Here is a 13,722-nt window from a genome sequence, read left to right as displayed (position 1 = left end):
CGAATCCGACTAGGAACCATGAGGTTGCGGGTTCGATCCCTGCCCTCGCTCAGTGGGTTAACGATCAGGCGTTGCCATGAGCTGTGGTGTAGGTTGCAGACGCAGCTCGGATCCCGCGTTGCTGTGGCTACAGCTCCGATTGGACCCCTAGCCTGGGAACCTCCATGTGCCCTTAGCCTGGGAACCTCCATGTGCCGAGGGAGTGGCCCAAGAAATAGCAACAACAACAACAAAAAAGACAAAAAAATAAAATAAAAAAAAATAAAGTAGAAATCATAAAATATTTTTATACCCTACATGTAGCATGATATGTGACACCAGATGTCACTAAGTGTATGTAACCTGAAATTTTTACAAATATAAACCTGTGTGATCTGAAGCAAAATTTGTTCTCTCTAACCTTCCAGATAGATTAGTACATTGACCCTGATATCAGAAAGGCCTATGATTCTTGATATACCAACTAAAAATGAGGATAAAAGTCAATATTTTCACTTTTTTTCCAACTATGGAGTGACCTATAAAAGAAAGTAGAGGATTTTTAACTTAAAAAAATAAAAATATGTTTCCAATGTCCTTGCAGACTTTTTAAATGTCAGTGTTTAAAAAAAAAATACTTACTATTTGTACAATAATATACTCATTACAGAGAAAGAGAAAAATGCAGAAAAAAAGAATTGGGATAAATATTCAAACATATTTGCACAACTTAAATACAATTACTTTTGATGTTTGTATTTTTTATTTATTTATTTATTTTTGGCTTTTTGTAGCTTAAACAAATGTGTTTTGTTTTGTTTTTTGGCCACATCTGCAGGAAGTTCCTTGGCTAGGTATCAACCCCTCAACAAATGTGTTTTTATTATACATTTAGCATCAGGAATTTTTTTTTTTGTCTTTTCTAGGGCCGCATGCGCATATGTAGGTTTCCAGGCTGGGGGTCTAATCGGAGCTGTTGCAGCCAGCCTACACCATAGCTCACAGCAACGCTGGATCCTTAACCCACTGAGCAAGGCCAGGGATCGAACCCGCAACCTCATGGTTCCTAGTCAGATTCGTTTCTGCTGCGCCATGATGGGAACTCCACAGGATTATTTTTAAAAGCTGTCAATATAACAACTTTATTTACATCATTTTATGTAATATAATTTACCTAGCCATTCTCCTTATAGTATTTTTAACTTTTGGATTATCATAAACACAAAGGCAGCAAATATTTTAGGAGATGAGATGTTACACAGAGCGTTGAGGTTTTAGTGATTTTGTGTTCAGTGGTGTCAGATGTCCTAGGTTGAAGACCTGATTCTACTGTTTCCATCTGTGGGATCTTGGAAAACTGCTAAAACTCTCTGTGCCTCAGTTTCCTCATCTGTAAGATTGAGTTCATTCTGTTTTAAGAATGAAAAGAGATGGTAGCACCAGGCATAAAATAATACCCCACTCTCCTACTAAACAATAGGAGATAGATACTCAGATGTGAAATTACTGGACTAAAGCTATAAAAGATTTTAAGACTATTTATTATGAAAGCCTGCCAAGTACACTTTTTTATGTCGATGGTTAAGCCACCAGTGATTTCTGAGTACACCATTCATGACTCGGTCACCAGCACTGTTCCTAACTGATTTCTAGTCTTTAGCAAGTAATTGTGGAAACAATAGCCTTTTTCAGCCAAATAGAAAACATAGTTCTACCAAAAAAATTCAAAGTTAGCATCTTGCTCCTACACTCCTAGAAAGAAATAATCTGGGCATCTATTTTTTTTAATATTTAGCACTCCTTTCACAGAGGTCTTTATTTTTAATGACATTCTCAGCGGGGAAACAGTGTCCTGCCAGCAAATGGAATATTGCTGTTTATAAGTAAAAGTAACAGTATTCAGAGGATTTAGAAGGGATGAATGGAAATGATAAACATCAAACGATAATAAGAGTTTCATCTTTCTCCTGTGTTGGAGCTAAATAAAGCTTTACAGTAGATCCCAGTTGAGGAAATCTGCTAGCAGGTTTTGACTACCCAGAATTTCTATCCCATTTCCCAAGGTTAAATACATTGCCTTGAGGCAGCTGCTCAAAATGATAAAGGGGACACTGTAGGACAGTGGTGCTCTTTGTAATGTTAATAACCTTTGATTCTGATATCTGATGCAACTCTGGGGAAATCTGCCAGTTCCAGACGTTATAAAATCTAACTCAGTTAAGTGCACATTATTGCAAAAAGAAAAAAAAAATTTTTTTTTTAATTTGGCAGGAGCAAGAAGATAGGTTGAGCATTCCACATATTTAGATGCTTTCATTATTTATATCACTGAATTGAATTTCCACAGGATAACATGTTGTGATATAAAATTAATGTTTTTTTTTTTCCTGGAAAAGCAGATGGTATTTTATTTCGGAGTTCACATATATTTATATGCTTATTGGGTTTATTTTCATGGTATATGCTAACCAGGGTAGTGATCTTTTATTGTATTTTTAACTTATTTATTTATGTAAGATTTATGCCCCATCTGGCTTCAAGGGGCCATGAGAATGTCTGCAGATGAATGCATAGGTAAGATGAGACATAAACCCATGCTACATTTAAACAAAAAGACCAAAAGGAATGAGCACATTCAGAACAAGATACAGGTTCTACTCTGGGTAAAAAATCAGGTCCTCTCTAGATTATAATTGCTAAGTTAAATAATCATATGTAAATAAAAATATATATACACATAAAGCCATCATATAAATCTTCACCCACCCCCATTTTAAAATAGGAAGCATAATACAAGTCCATCTAAAGAAGAAATGAATGCAATGGAGATAGAGAGTGTTATAGAGCCAAGAGAAGGGAGGAAAAGAAAAGGCGAAATATACCACAAGGGAAGACTCTAAAGGAAAGTACCTTTCACGGGTATGACCTGCACTGTGGTTGGTTAATTAAGGAATAATGAACAAGATAGGTGTTCTCGTCATGGCTCAGCAGTTAACAAACCCAACTAGTATTCACGAGGACATAGGTTTGATCCCTGGCCTTGTTTAGTAGGTGAAGGATTCAGTGCTGCCGAGAGCTGTGTTGTAGGTCATGGGCACGGCTCGGATCCCGCATTGCTGTGGCTGTGGTGTAGGCCAGCGGCTACAGCTCTGATTGGACCCCTAGCCTGGGAACTTCCACAGACCGCAGATGCAGCCCTAAAAAGACACATACACACAAAAAGAACAAAAATGAAATCGCTATCATGGGACAAGGTTTGGCAAAGAGTAAAGGTTTAATAAATGCCAAATGCAAATGAAAGTGGGTACTGTCACATGTTTTCTTTACTTAACACAATGACTGACTTGGACTTCCTTTTGAAGACACTGAGTTAACGAAGTAATAATATACTTAACCGCCTTTTACAGGACGTATACTCACATTATTCAGTTCACTACTACATTAATTCAGTAAATGTTAAAGATGAAAGGAACATTATCATTTGTATCCTGACAGTCTAACATTTAGGACAGAATTTGGAAAAAGCTGAAGTGGATAAAGAAATAACAATACTGATTTTATTAAATATCAACTTTCTTATAAATAATTGAATTTTCTTCCCCTTAAGACAGCAGTGCCACCTATCAGTGCTCATTCATTCACTTATTAATTCATGGAAAGCCATGTCTCTATTCCCTATATATGCTTAGTCATGACTGTCATCCAGTTATGCCTCACCACTTGTGTATACGGCAATATTAACTTTTTATTTTTAAACTACAGCCATTATAGACATTTTAGTTATGTTTCCAGTAGTCAAATAAAGTGACTTCAGATTTCAAGCACAAATCTCTACTGAAGCAGAAAGATGTTAAAACTAGAATACTTGTGATCCAACAAGAGCAAAACTGCAAGTCATATTTTAAAAATAAGTGAGAGCTGCTAGATAATGTGATGTTAATCTGGCTGCCTTCACCCCTCCTCAGAGGTCAGCAGAGGGGGAGAGTGACTAGCTAAAGGTCAGAAAACAATAAAAGAAGAATGCTGGATTTACAACTGAGTTAGGCATTCCATCTGTCCATACCCCTGACCTCTGGGTTCTGCCTTCCCCCAGCTCTAGAATTCTTTGGGGGCTAAAATGAGGAAACTCACCGCTAGACACAGAGATCTGCAGGTAGATCAGGCTCCCCTTCGGTAGAATCGATCTTTATTGAGGGCTTGAAGACACAAATAGGTGCCTCTGAGGCACCTCCCTGTGACACTTTAAAGAGATGTTCTATAAACTTCTGGTCCCCATGTTCCAAGAATTCTTTAGGGTGTTCTACTTGCTGAGATGCCAATTATAGTATTGTGGCATCCTGTCTCTTTTCTGTAAATCCCTTTGGGCTTCAGGTTGCCAGAGTTGGCATCTTGCAAAGAAAAAGAGTATGACATGATATAAGGTGTAGACTTACTAACTCCTGATTGTCTTTTTTTTCCTAAAATGTCAGAGAATACTGAGTATGAGAGGTAGATGAAGCAAATCCACTACAATATTTTGATTGAATTTAAGGACTTCTTTCTTAGCTTCAGCAGTAGATCTGGGAAAGGAGATTGTGTAGAAGTGGCTTATTCGGGAAGTGATCGTGGGAAGCAGGCATTAGAACTGCAAAGAATGAAATAAAGGAGAAAGAAAAGCCGAGGGAAAAAACCTGCACTATCAAGTGGGCTGGGATGATCCCACTGGACCCTCTGGAGATTGTGTAGCATTATTCCCCAGAGGCAAGAAAGAAAAAGCTATCACTTAACACCTGTTCCCCTGTTGTTTAGGGTTGTCTCTAGGTATTTAGCCCTTTCCACAGTTCCACATCTGCCCAATAGTTTCCTACAGGTATCCTCTGCTATGGAAAGGCACTGGGAGAAAAAATATCTAAGGCAATAACTAAATAATAAAAGGAATTAATTAAGTAGGGCAGGGATATATAGGAAAATAATCCAGTCTTATACATTATCTTAGTTAATACTCAGGTATATATTATTACAATTTACTGATGAAGTAACTCATATTCTGCAAGTTTAAAGGACCTTCTTATGACCACAAGGTCAATAGGTCATGAAGCCATCATTTCATAATTAAGTTGGGAAAGTCCATGATCAATTTCCTCACTGACTCAGGAAAAATATATATATATATGTCTTTCTGCCATTTTCTTGGGCCACTCTCGCGGCATATGGAGGTTCCCAGGCTAGGGGTCCAATCGGAGCTGTAGCCACTGGCCTACACCAGAGCCACAGCAACTGGGGATCTGAGCTACATCTGCAACATACACCACAGCTCATGCTAACACCGGATCGTTAACCCACTGAGCAAGGGCAGGGATCGAACCCGCAACCTCATGGTTCCTAGTTAGCCACTGTGCCACGACAGGAACTCCAATGCCAGATCCTTAACCCACTGAGTGAGGCCAGGGATCAAACCCGCAACCTCATGGTTCCTGGTCAGATTTGTTTCTGCTCTGCCACAATGCGAACTCAATGAAAAATATTGTAAAATCTTTCTAAACAAACATTCTTCACCTTTCCCACCCTCAGCTTTATTGACAGTTATGAGTTTTTTGGGTTTTTTTTTTGTTTTTTGTCTCAGTGTCTTTAGGCGATCTTTATTGTTTTAACATAGCTTTTCTCATTCGATTAGCTGTGAAAGGGGCAAATAATAAAATAATGAGAATAATGAAAACAATAGCAAATAACATTGAGCTTTTATTAGATCGTTTAACATTTGCCTAGATCTATTAACATTAGATCTAGGCAAATGTTCTAATCTAGGCTATTTACATGCATTTACTGATTTAATTTTCACTGCAACTCTATGCCATAGTTTCATTACAATATTTATTTTACACATTAGAAAATGAGGCATATCTGGTAGTGGAAGAGAGAAGCCTGCAGGAAGGAGGTGATTCAGCGTCCAGGACCCAGTACATGACCCAGTGTCCTTTCCTATACATATTGGAAGCCAGTCTGACGGGAAGCCCCAGAAAAAGAGCTTTAGCCCCTTCTGAGTCCAATTGCTCTCCAGTTCTATCTCCATTTCCATAACCCAGGGGGCAGGGCATCTCAGAGGAGTCTCAATTAGACATCCCTCTCCTAGTTACAATTACAGACTTCTCCAAAGCTTTTGCTTATGAACAAAGAATATCACCTGCCATTTCAGTACACAAAGGATGTTGCAGCCAAAAAGCCATCAGCCACTACAGCCCACCAAGAGAACGCACACTGAGGGCATTTCAGGATGTAAAAAACAGGATACTTGTTCTAAGCAGTTAAGATGCACATCAGTAGGATGATTCCAGTTAAGCTGAGGCTCTTGTATCTTCCCAAACATAGAAAAGCACAAAAATCATAATTTGAGATGTATCTTTTTTGGTTATAAGCAGTGATCTTTTGGTGTTTGCCTAAATTTTTTCAGCAAATGATCCATCTATTCTGGTTCCTCCCTTACCTCTTGGGAATTATTCCTTAGAGCTATCGGAGAGGCCATCTTCCCAACTATTGTCCTCAAATAAAACATAATTCTCAACTTTCAGGTGGTGCATTTTTTTGTCAGTTGACACGCTCTTCCAAGATCTTTTCCAAGTCCAAAGTGCCCTGTCCTCCCTCACTCACCTGATTTCCAGGAGTTAGATGGAAACACTCTGTACCTTCTGTTCAATTTTACTGTGAACCTAAAACTGCTCTAAAAGACATTCTATTTTAAAAAAGAAAAAGAAAAATGAGGCACAGAGGAGTTAAGTGATCTGCCCAAGATTACTCAGGAAATCTCATTCTAAGGTAGCACCTTAAACACTGCTCTGCCCTGCTTCCTACTATGCATATGCAACTGCACCATTCGAAACAGCCCAGTCATGAGACGTTAGGTCAGAAATTGGGGGAAAGTTAGGGGGTTCACTTGAGTTCATTTCCAAAGCTATTTCATTTTTTTCCCTCTGCATGATCATTAATATTATAAATTAATACTGAAAACAGAAACCTTTCAGCACTAGTTCTGAATTCTTGTTATGTGCTTAATGTTTTACATACAATAACTTATTTCATCTTCTCAGCAGTCTTGGCAGGTAGTATTTAGTTAGGGGATAAAGTCTGAAGCTCAGAGACATTCAGTAACCTACCAAAGGTCACACCTTTGCAGTGACAGACATAGTTAAATTAGAATTCTGGCTGAGGCTTCAAAGCCCATGCTGTTTATACAATTCAGTCATGTCCTCTGTAGTCTAAATATGTAAGGGTATTTGTGGGAAGGATGGCATTATTCAAACATCAAATGTGGAGTTGGATTCTGCAAGGTACAATGCTTTACACTTTTTTTCTTTGTCTTTCTAATAACATCTAGCAGTACTAAAAGGACCTTTTTTTGCTACCTATGTAGCAATTCATTATGTTGGACACCTACAACAAATACAATGCTATATGTCGATTACATCTGAATTTTTAAAGCTACCTGTATAAATACGTGCATTGGTATTTACATTATTTAATTTGTAATTAATTTAAATACCACCACCACTCCCCCAAAGACATTTCAATTTGTTTCCTAGGCAATTTACATATGAAGAACTTTCTAGTATACCCACTGAAGGCTGAGGAAGGCAAGGACTGAAGGAGAGTTTCCATGAGAGACAGACAGAAATTAATTTGATACTGATAAGAGCAGGGGTTAAGGGGAATAGTGCAAAGGGGTTGAGTAAGAGTGACATGAACAAAAGTACAGGCAAGAGCCTGTGGAACTGCATATGAAAAATGGGGATATCAATACTATCCACACCACAGGTTCACTGTGAAAATCGAATGATATATACCACATAGCACGCACCTCAGCATATGTTTAAAGTTTTTTTAACCTCTGTCATCATCAACATCATCACCACCATCACCTTTATCATAATTAGGCCCCTGCCCACCTCCCAAATCTCACTTTCCTGCCCCAACATTTTTCATAGCGTTATAATGTGACATCATTTCTACTGTGAGCAAAAACTGGTGGAAATATCATAACCTTTGCAGACCTTGGAAAAGTTCACATAGATTCTAATGATGAAATTCTTATTTCCTAACAAAATATTAAAAAGGGAAATCTGCAGAGTTCTTGTATTGGCTGACACATAGGAAATGTGCAATAAATAGTTGCTTAAAGTAACAGAACAACATAAGGTGATAAGGAGCCTATCGAAGGGGTCCCAGCTGAAAACGTGGAAGCTTGACATCAGGATCATTTCAGAAGAGTTTAACAAAGAGATTATTTTAAAACGCGAAAAAGAGGATATAGAACCCTGGAAGTTACTGCAGTGCCCTAGGGTCAAAACAAAGTAAAAACAGGGAAGGATGTGCTCAAAGTGGACAAGGCTGAGTGCTGAGAACCATTTTATGGTAGCTAAGAAACTCAGTTAAAAGAGAGAAGAAGCCTACTCTGAGTCACAGTGAGGATCCTGGGGATTAAACACCTCAAGCTCACTCTGTACTCTACATCTTTCCATGGGTGTTGTCTATACAAGTCAGGCTCTCATGGCCCAAGAGAGGAAGAAAAAAAGCAGAAAATGGATCTGGAGAGGCAAGCAGAAAATGTTCCACTGAGGGTAGATTTGTGCAGGTTAGCCTCGGTATATATGTATAGCAACATATAAACATGCCTAGGCTTACTGGTGAATTAGGCATAAAGTTTTCTTCCATTATATCAAATGTGATTTCAGGTTTTCTTTAGCTCAAAGGTCAGATAACAAGTTCATATATTTATTTTTCTTATTGTGAATTCCTTGATGGCACGGACTTAGTCCTTTTTGTATCTCAGTCCCCACTGCTATTTAGTATGTACTAATTCAGAATAGTTACTCCACGAATGCTTATTGTATTGAACGGAGTTAAATGTTTCAATAAAAAAGGAGTCTCACTTCCATAGGATTTTGACTTTATATTTGAGAACAATTTTATAGGAAGAGTTTAGTCAAGGTCACAGAGCTGATGAGCCATAATACTGATAAGAGCCTGAGTCCAAATTTCTGATCCTGTTATTTTCTTCCTTTTAAAAAAATTTTTTTTGGTCTTTTTTTAGGGCCACACCTGCAGCATATGGAGGTTCCCAGGCTAGAGGTCAAATGGGAGCTACAGCTGCCAGCCTACACCACAGCTCACGGCAACACTGGATCCTTAACCCAGAGCAAGCCAGGGATCAAACCTGTGTCCTCATGGATGCTAGTCAGATTCATTTCTACTAAGCCACTACTGGAACTCCCATTTTTAAATTTTTATTTATTTATTTGCTTTTTTTTTTTTAAGGGCCGCACCTGTGACCTATAGAGGTTCCCAGGCCTGGGATACAATTGGAGCTACAGCTGCCAGCCTACGCCACAGCTGCAGCAACGCGGGATCCAAGCCATGTCTTTGACCTACACCGCAGTTCATGGCAACGCCAGATCCTTAACCCACTAAACGAGGCCAGGGAACCTCATGGTTCCTAGTTGGATTCATTTCCACTGAGCCACGATGGAAACTCCTAATTTTTATTTTTTATTGAAGTAGAATTGATTTACAATATTGTGTTAGCTTCAGGCGTACAGCAAAGTGAGTGAGTTATATATATACATATATCCACTCTTTTTCAGATTCTTTTCCCATCCAGGTTATTACAGACTATTGAGTAGAGTTCCCTCTGCCACAGAGCAGGTTCTTGGGGATAATCTATTTTATATATAATAGTGTACATGTGTTAATTCCAAACTTCTGACTCTTCCCTCCTCTCTACCTTTCCCCTTTGGTAACCATAAGTTTGTTTTCAAAGTCTGTGAGTCTGTCTTAGTTTTGTAAATAAGTTCAATTGTGTCATTTTTTTGGATCCTGCATATAAGTGATATCATATGATATCTACCTTTCTCTTTCTGACTTATTCCACTTAGTATGATAATCTTTAGGTCCATCCAGCTTATTGCAAATGGCATTATTTCATTCTTTTTTATGGGAGAGTCTATGTACATACCACCCCAAATGTACCCAACCTTATCTGTCCTTTCCTTTTTTTTTTTTGTCTTTTTAGGGTCGCAACCGCAGCATATGGAGGTTCCCAGGTTAGGGGTCAAATTGGAACCGTAGCCACAGCCTACACTATGGCTCATGGCAACGCCAGATCCTTAACCCGCTGAACAAGGCCAGGGATCGAACTTACGTCCTCTTGGATGCTAGTCAGATTTGCTTCCACTGAGTCACAAAGGGAACTCCCTTGTCTGTCCTTTTCGAATATGCCATTCTCTACATAAAAATTCTGTCTCCACGTCTGCTCATTCAGCACCCTGGACAGTGCTTAGCGCTGGGAAACAACAGTTTTTGTTGATTTGCTTTGCCTTTCACAGTTCTGTTCTCTGATCCTAGAACAGTATTGGGAATACTGTAGGTGCTCTGTAACAGTTTGCTGAAGAAGTAAAATAATGTATTAATGAGGAGAAAAAGAGGAAGGAAGGAGGTTTTTCCAAGTGAATAGCATATTATTTCTTCCTATTTATGACTCTTTCCCTTAGGGACATTTTTTGGGTACCCTGAACATTTACGCTGATTAAAATACATTGTATCAGCAACTATGTGTTTGAGCAAAATTAATTGTTAGGGATATTCTCCATCAGCTGATATGCTGGCAATGGAAAACCAAGTAAAATTTTACATAAAGAGACAAGTCATTTTTCTATGTTCTCTTTCACAGTATTAAAATATATTCCCTATTTAAATACCAGAAGAGCATCTCATGTAAGCGCTCACTGTGAGCTAATCTCCCAATCAATGGGTGGAATGACTGAATCTGGCTTTTCTCTCAATGAAAAACTATTAATGGGAGAGCTTTAGAAATCATTTCCTTGTGAAATATAAGTCTGTCCCTTTGAATAAAGCATTCTGACAGGTAGTCAGAAAGTACTAATATAAGATAATAATCTATCTATACGACTGAACTTTATTTGAGTGTGATAAAAATAGTATAAAATTCTATTCTGGCACATCAGAAAGGCCTGGCTCTTCTCAGGCCTTTGTATTTCTTCTACAAAAAATACTCATAAATCATTTAAAATCACTGACCATGTCTCACACCTCCCTTTCAGCCGTAGTTCAGATGGAAGTTGTGTTATATCTGAAATGGCTTTGCTTCTCAGATGTAAAACAGAATTTATGTTTACTATTCTTCTTCAGACACCCACACTTTCCTTCTGCAAGATAAACCTGCTCACTGCTTTAAATCATCCATTTTCTTCACGTGATTACTAAAAGAATGGCAGATTTACAAGCATATGACCATCTGTGCCAAGAAAAGAAGATGATTTTTTTCTTAATAGAAGAGATGGCATTGTTTTATTGTCCCTTTTATAATCCTGACTATCTGCACACAAGAATCCTCCCTGTTTGACCTGTAGGTATCTCCCCTGTGAGTCCAATGAAACACACTCACCTTTACGCTAAACCCAAGTTTCTCAGCCTCTTGGCACTACTGACATTTGAGTGATGGACAATTTGATAATTCTTTGTTGCAGGGGATATAGGATGTTTAGCAGCATCCCAGGATTTTACCCACGGGATGCCAAGAGCACACTCATCCCACTCCCCAAGGTATGACAACAAAAATGCCAAATGTCATATTGCAAAATCATCCCCAGGTTGAGAATCACTGTGAACATATTCTACCCCAGCTTAGAGATCTGTGGCAGGGAGTGGGGGAGGAGTAGGTTAAGGTATACCTACTAAAGACCCAGCAGAATTCATATACCCATACTTAGACCTGTTCACTCTTTTGTCAACTCTTTCTTTCCCGGAGTCACTTTTTTCCTGACCATTTGGAAATTTAGCAGATGTTGCCCCAGAGTAAATTACATTCTAATAGAGAGCTGGTTTTACAGTTATTTAAAGGATGTGATTATGCACAAAGTCCTAGAAAGGAGATGACGGGCAAGTCTAGGAGAGGGTTAAAAAAACTGAATAAATCTGAATCCTGACTTAAAAACTCAACAATTCTGGAAAAAAAAACAGCACTTAATACTCACCAAAATTTTACTTTGCATATTGGGATTAGAAAAAGACATAATGCAACAATGACTTTCAGGCTGCTAATACCTCATAGGATACGTACGGCTTCACATGCCAAATCTCCTTAAAAAAAACACTATACTTCAGTAAACATACAGGAGATAGATGGAGATATTTTTCTGAGAAACTTGGAGTAAATTATGTAATGAATACACAATCTAACCGAGATTATATTTTCCCATATGCTCAATACTTGGTAATTTCCAGCCTTTCCGTAAGCATGCATTTCTAATTAGGAAAATAAAATCAATAAGCTTTATAAAATAAAGTCCATTAAACATTCTGGCTTCTGTACGTTTGAAGTTCAGCCCAGTGCAGTGAATACCTTACAATAACTTTCAGCCGCAGATGGGATTATTTATGGGCAACCGCAGAGTACCCCTAGAGAGCAAGGAAATAAAGTTGACATGATGGCATTTCCCAAATTGCTTCTGCACACACAGAACAGCAGCAGGCCTTTGAAGACTAAGCCTGCAGTCTCTGCCCAGGGAACAATGGCCCACGTAACAAAGTCATCTCTCTCCAGTCTTCCCCGCTTCTCCCCCATGTGATTTCTGCTGCAGCAGCGAAAGCCTCTAACACCCCATGCCCAGGCCTCTGGAAGGTCACATTTACATTGGCTAGATGGTCACTCCAGGTGGTACTGCCCCCGGATACTGTCTGCTATTGCTCGTTCGCTTAATTACAGATTCTTCCCCTGCCAGCCTCTCCTTCCAGATCACCTCCTGCTGTGCACTGCTTGGACATTTAGCCAGCGATCGGGGCAAGGAAGTCAAAAAGCTGAGGATCACGCTATGGGTCTGTGAGGAAAACAATCCATGCGAGGTGCTTGAGGGATACAAATGTGGGGAGAAAGGTCCCTCAGAGAAAAATGGCTTCCTTGGAGACACAAAATCTCTGCTGCGGCTGTGAGGAGCACTGCTTGGATACCATGCTGATCTGGGTTCCAATTTCAGCTCTGGCCATAGTAGCTGTGTGTGCCACCTCCAGTGATACTGTTAAGCTCTCGCAACCCTTTCCAAAACATGGATTTTTGTTTCGTTTTGTTTTCTGTCATTTTTTTTAGGGCCACACCTGCGGCATACGGAGGTTCCCAGGCTAGGGGTCTAATCAGAGCTGTTGCCACCAGCCTACATCACAGCTCACAGCAATGCCAGATCCTTAACCCTATGAGCGAGGCCAGGGATCAAACCCACAACCTCATGGTTCCTAGTCGGATTTGTTTCCACTGCGCCACAATGGGAACTTCCGAAATATGGATTTAATAATACCCATCACAGTCTGCAAACTAAATGATAACTACTGGCAACCATATTTAGGGTACTTTTACAGGCCATTCATTTATTCATTTCAACAATTAGCTGAGTGCATAGCATGTGACAGAAACTCTGCTACATGCTGAATTAAAACACCATCAACCAAAAAACCCCTCTTTGGGGAGCATCCAGTCTAATTAGAAATCTGTATACTTAAGAAAAATAAAAAGAGTATGTGATGATAATATTGATATTTACAACAAAGCAGGGGTCCATGGGGGCCATTTGAAGGTAGGGAAGGATCATCAACTTGAATCTGGAAGATAGATAATTTAACAGGAGAAGGAAAGAAAAGCATTCCAAATGAACCGAACAACATGAAAAAGTATCTTATGATATTATGAAACATAGGAGGCCCAAACAA

This window comes from Phacochoerus africanus, chromosome 8 (genome assembly GCF_016906955.1).
Source record: "Phacochoerus africanus isolate WHEZ1 chromosome 8, ROS_Pafr_v1, whole genome shotgun sequence".
In the NCBI taxonomy this organism is placed as follows: Eukaryota; Metazoa; Chordata; class Mammalia; order Artiodactyla; family Suidae; genus Phacochoerus; species Phacochoerus africanus.
The sequence above is the reverse complement of the archived record's forward strand: the minus strand, read 5'-3'. Positions refer to the sequence as shown.